Source organism: Cicer arietinum, chromosome 3 (assembly GCF_000331145.2).
Source record: "Cicer arietinum cultivar CDC Frontier isolate Library 1 chromosome 3, Cicar.CDCFrontier_v2.0, whole genome shotgun sequence".
Lineage (NCBI taxonomy): Eukaryota > Viridiplantae > Streptophyta > Magnoliopsida > Fabales > Fabaceae > Cicer > Cicer arietinum.
Window position 1 is genome coordinate 39,064,069 of NC_021162.2, and position 6,055 is coordinate 39,070,123.

Consider the following 6,055-nt stretch of genomic DNA (forward strand, 5'->3'; position numbering starts at 1 on the left):
GCGTGTTGTACTTATCTTCCCCTACTCATCGCAAGGTCGGAAAAGGAACATTGTACAATACTTTGAGAGAAGTATTGCACAACACACTGATCCCTGCAGGCCATGTCAAAGTATCACCAGTTATTGCTTTGGAACCAAATGCACCGTTGCCTATACCGGACAACGATGCAGATATGAATTATTTGGGCGAAGCAATTGGTAGTTATGTGGCATGACCCACATATCTTGTTGCCCTTGATAAGCTATGTTTAATTAATTGAAATGTATGTTTAATTGATATGTATATTTAATTGCACGATATATGATTATGATTGATTATATTTAACTGTTGATTTTTTTTCCGCTGTTAACTTTAATTTCACATTTATTTAGATTCAGACAAAGTCTAAAGGGAATGATAAGAAGATTCCCAGAAACGAGTTAGTCACATCGCCGGAAAACGTTTGTCCCATTTATTCTGTAAGGTTTGTCAATTTTTTAGATTCAATAAACTAAAAAACTAATTAACCTCATTTTTTCAGATTCAATCCAATAAACACTCGCAAAATAAACCAGCTGCCACACCACAACTGGATGTTCGTGGTAAAAATAAAGCCGACAAACTTCAAAAATCGGAGGGTAATAAAGCTGGCAAACTTCAAAAGCTGGAGGGTAATAAAGCTGCCAAAGTTGCTGCTCAAAAACTGGATCGGGAAAAATCAGTTGCTACTCCTGCTCCTAAAATAAGTCATCCATGCCTTGCTCGATATGGGTTGTGTCCTGACATACAGGTCAAAACGAATTGGGGCAACCACAACGATTCACACATCATAAGCATGGATAAAGCTATATTCGGAGATGAGTATGAAGAACTACTTGAAAAAAAGCACATATACAAACTTCTCAACCATAAGGAGCTGAGTGCTACTGTCATCAGTTTCTACATTAGGAAAAAATTACTTTTAATTGCATTTATTGGTAATTAATTTAATTTATTGGTAATTAATCTAATTTGAAATTTTCATTGAAGGTTTTTGTATGAGAAGTTGGTGTGCACGCGCAGATTGTCAAATAGATTTTCATTCTTGTCTCCGCATAAGCTTCCGATGTTTAAACTCGATCTAGTGAATGTAAAGAAATACACTGTAGATATCCTATTAGGAAATAGAGATAAGGATAAGTGGTTCCTTGCACTATATAATTCAGGGTACGTAATTATATATTCTTTATTTATATCTTTTTTAATGTATGAGATCTTAATTTATTAGTTGTGTAAACAAAATTGTCAACCAAATTTTTGTTGTTGTATGACACATTGGGTGCTATTTGCAATCAATGCAACCTCTGAAGTTATATATTATTTAGATCCCTTGCACGACAATTACAACAATCACTCCGATATAAAGACTATGTTCGACATGTAAGTAATATTCATTTATTTCTTACATGTATATATAAATAATGTGTTTGTTAATGCTATAATAATCACATTTATTTATTCGATAGTGCTTTATAAGTTTTTTGAGCTCAAAGAGGTGCTACAATGTCAAAGCAAAAGTCAAATAACATCACATGGATTCCAATAAAGATTTGAAATATATGCCTTTATAATTTCATTTACAATCAATGCACAAATATTTATTGACTTATATGTTTTATTTTATAGTGCCCTCGTCAAACTAACAACATCAACTGTGGGTACTATATATTGCGATTCGTGAAGGAGATTGTTGATATGAATCAAACTAAAATCCCAGAAAAGGTACGGTATTTTCATTATTTGATTTTCATATATAAACTATGTATATATTTGATTCTAACTTATTTATGTTCAATTTTTATATTGCGCAGTATTTTGACAATTTCAGTCCAACATACTCTGAAAGAGATCTAATTGAAATAAAGGAAGACTGGTGTCAGTATGTGATTGAAATGAAAATTATTTGATTTGCTGGGAAATGGCATGCTACAAGGGATAGTTATATGAATATATGGTAGTTCTGTTATGTGTAGTTTTGATAGTTATATGTATATGAATAGGGCACATTTAAAAAGTTGTGAATATATAGTTATATGAATATGTATATAGTTCTGTGTTGTTGTCAATATGTGAATATGTATATGAATATGTTGTGAACTGATTGTGTAAATATGTAAAGTTATAAAGTTAAATTATAAAGTTATATAGTTTTGTTGTTGTGTACTGATTGTGTGAACTGAGTGTGAACTGATTCTGGATGAAAATGATTTTGGAAAAAAATTAAAAGACAGCGCATTCTAAAACAATGCTATAAAAAACCAAAAAGCGCTTTTTAAAAATTCCATTTACAGCGTTTTTTAATAAAACTAAAATAAGAATGCACCTTTTACAACGCTTTTTCAAAAAAGCGTTGTAATAGGTGCATAATAATGCATCTATTGAATGCACCTTTTACAATGTTTTTTCAAAAAAACGCTGTAAAATGAGTATAACAATCGCGCAATATATCTACCTATTTTATAGCGCTTTTTTATTTTAAAAAACGTTGTTGCATCTTTTTACAGCGCTAGATACTACAGCGCTTATTTTTTTTGAAAAAGCGCTGTAAATGACTTAAAAAAAGCGTTGTAAAATGCGTTTTTCGCGTAGTGTTAAAAATATAAAATACTAAAATGAAAAGAAAAAAAGAAGATAAATGATTAAAATCTTACTTGAAATTTAGTTAAAGAACCACGGAAACAATTATGCCTACTTAATACTACTCATTAAATAATATTACAAAAAAAATTATATTTTTAATACTTAATTAAATTAGTCGAATACCGCGTTAATAAATATTTTTCTAACATAAATATTTAGTATTATTTAATTGTTTATGCTAATCATTAAAATAATATGAAAAATAATTATTTTTCATATTTAGTCAAATTAATCAAATACATTGTTTATAAAGATTTTTCTCAGATAAATATTTATAAAAAAAAAATGGTTTATACAACTACAAAAATACTGTTTTTTAAGATATTTTTAACATAATTATTCACATAAAAATTAATATTTTCTTTTTATATAAGTATTATTTATGCTGAAAAATATATGGATTGTAAAAGAAATCATCTTTGTTCAATGTTTCAATTTTAAGAATTGAAAAGAAACATTATAAAAAGAAACACTAAAATTTCTTAAAATTTATATGTATATATGGTTATAAATAATGACAAAAAAGACTATTGACTAACTGTGAAAAGAATGTAGTTTTGTCGGTCAATAAGAATCAGTGATCTAACTATATATTTAAATGAATATTACTTCGACTAATCAATAATAACTATACCATTTTTTGAGTTATATTAACAATTAGTGTGAAATTATTCACACTGACAGAGTGCATGTCAATAAAAACTAAAATAATTATGAAGTGAAAGTTAGTTGAATTTATTTCATCAATCAATTAAAATTTATAAATCATTTCCATAAAAATTATAAAAACAAATGTTATATTTAAGATATTTATAATTATTAAATAGTAATAATAAATAATAAATAATAAATAATAAATAATAAATATTTTCAATATGTTACAAATATTATGTATGTTACAAATTTTCAATAAATTAATGTTAAATAAGATTTTATTCATAGAGAATTTCATATATTAATTTTTACTCTCTTTTATAATTTTCTCAATCTATTAATTTCTAATTCTTTTTATTAATTTTTAGTCCATATTTCAATGTTTAAATGATTGGAATTGATGTTTTTAGTCTAAAAAATATTATATAAATTCAAAGAGTGATTAAAATTAAATATATTCTTTTTAGGGAATAAACTTGAAAATTTGTAATCTTGCATGACAATAAATATTTATAACTTTATCGATTAATACATAAGGTATATAGTATATACTTTTTTTTTTTAATTTTAAAAGAGATGATAAATTCTATCATAATAAACTTACATAACTGCTAAGTCCTGAATTCAACATCGAACTTAACAATATCGGTATTTTCCCGTTTAACTAGAGCTTAAAGACATCGTAATTTATTTTTTTTACCCCCGTACACAAGATGTTTTTTTATTAGAATATCATCTTTTTTTTTTAAGTAACCAAAATGCCCCTTTATGGAAAAAAAAAATCAAAATGTCTGTACTTTTGATCCCTTCACGAGGTCTTAACCCCATGATGCGACTTGGTGAAGACATTTTTTTTAACATTCAATAGAAGGTCGCATCCCCCGGATATGACCATGTATTAGCTTGAAATTTTTTTCTCCATTTTACTAATTGGAAAATTATTTATTTAATAAATTAAAAATAATTATAATAATTTTAAAAAATAAAATACATTAATTTGAAAAGAAAGAAAAAAAAATGGTAGAATAGATGTGTCTAAAAAAACGATTGTGTTATATTATTTTAACAACTTCCTCATATTTTATAGATAAATTAGCAACTTAATTATATTTTGTTCACAACTTTCTCCTATTTTTTTGGATCTAATAAATAATAATAATAATAATAATAATAATTATAATTATAATTATAATTATAATTAAAAAAGTAAAATATATTAATAATATGAAACAAAATACATTAAATTGAACAAAAAATATATATCAAAATTAACGGTTGAATAGATGTGCCAAAACAAACAAGTGAATGCAGATTCAATTTACCAATCACTCACCAATCAATTTTTTTTGCGGTTAAATTAATTTGTAAATTAATAAGAAAATTAATCAATTTACCAAATCAAATGAGAAAATTTATTTTAGCAATTTGTGATTAATCAATTTGCTACTTACCAAATTGTAAGTATTTAGCCTTTGTGTAAATGTAATTTGGTAAATGTGATTTATCAAATTTCTCATTTTAGCAATTAATCAATTTACCAAATCACTGTTGTAGCTAAATATCACTAGAAGGGGGGGTTGAATAGGGATTTTGTTGTTAAAAACAATTTTTAAGTGTTTTAAAAACTATCCTCTTGCTGAGGATGGCTAGCTCGAGGATGGGATTTTTAAATCGTTAGATCTAAGCTGAGTAAAAAAGTAGGAGCAGAATATGAGGGACACACACACAATTTTATACTGGTTCACCCAAAGATGGCTACGTCCAGTCCTCACACCCTTGTGAGATTTCACTAACTTTCAAAACAGATCAATCCTCAACCCAAGGATGATTACAACTGTGTATTATCAAGCTTCACCAAGCTTACAATCAATTTCCAAATATTTCCAAGCTTCACTCACTAGGAAATTACAAAGTAGAATGAGAGTGATTGATACTTAATACTTTCTCAAAAGATATACAAAGATATAGTGTAGGATCAAAAAAAGTAATAAGGGAGGATGTGATTTGCTTCTTGAAAGTTTTAAGATGCTTGATCTTTTTATGCAAGTGTGTTGTGTGTCTTCCAATGGAGAGCTTGTATGCATTTTATAGAGATCCAAGCCTTTGATGACCGTTGGAGCTCATTTTCAAAGGATCCAAGGTTTTCATCATAATTACAGAACTGCCACTCAGCTTGTTAGGCTTAGGCAGAACCCATCCTCACGCAGCATAGCTTTGATCTTGACATGTCCTTGCTTTTTCACTTTAATCAGAGTGCAAGGCTGTTTCTGAGTTGCATTTTTCGAAGTCTTTAAGGTCTAGGTTGGCTTCACCTTTTGAGGTGATGTGGACAAGAGAGAAAAAGCCACTTTATGACATAGGACTGTCATACTCAGTCCGAGGATCAGATCTGGCAGCAACATGTGATCTTCCATTTTTGGCTTGTTTCAAGTTGCCTTTTGTTAACTTGACTTCCTTATGAATTAAAACGTGCAAGCCCATTAAATGTTCAGATTTTGACCTTTGCACATGCTTGATAGGTTGCTTTCACTTTTGCTAGCCTATCCTTTACATACTAGATCTAGCCATATTCACCTTTTTCTTTTGACCTTTTGACTCTTACTTTTGAATGCTTTGTTTATTCATGTTATGCATTTGAATAAACACATTTGTTCTGGTGAGAAATCAGATTATCCAAATCTGGAGATATTTCAAATTGCAGCAATTTCCATCCTCGCGCATGGAGCAATTTCCATCCTCGCG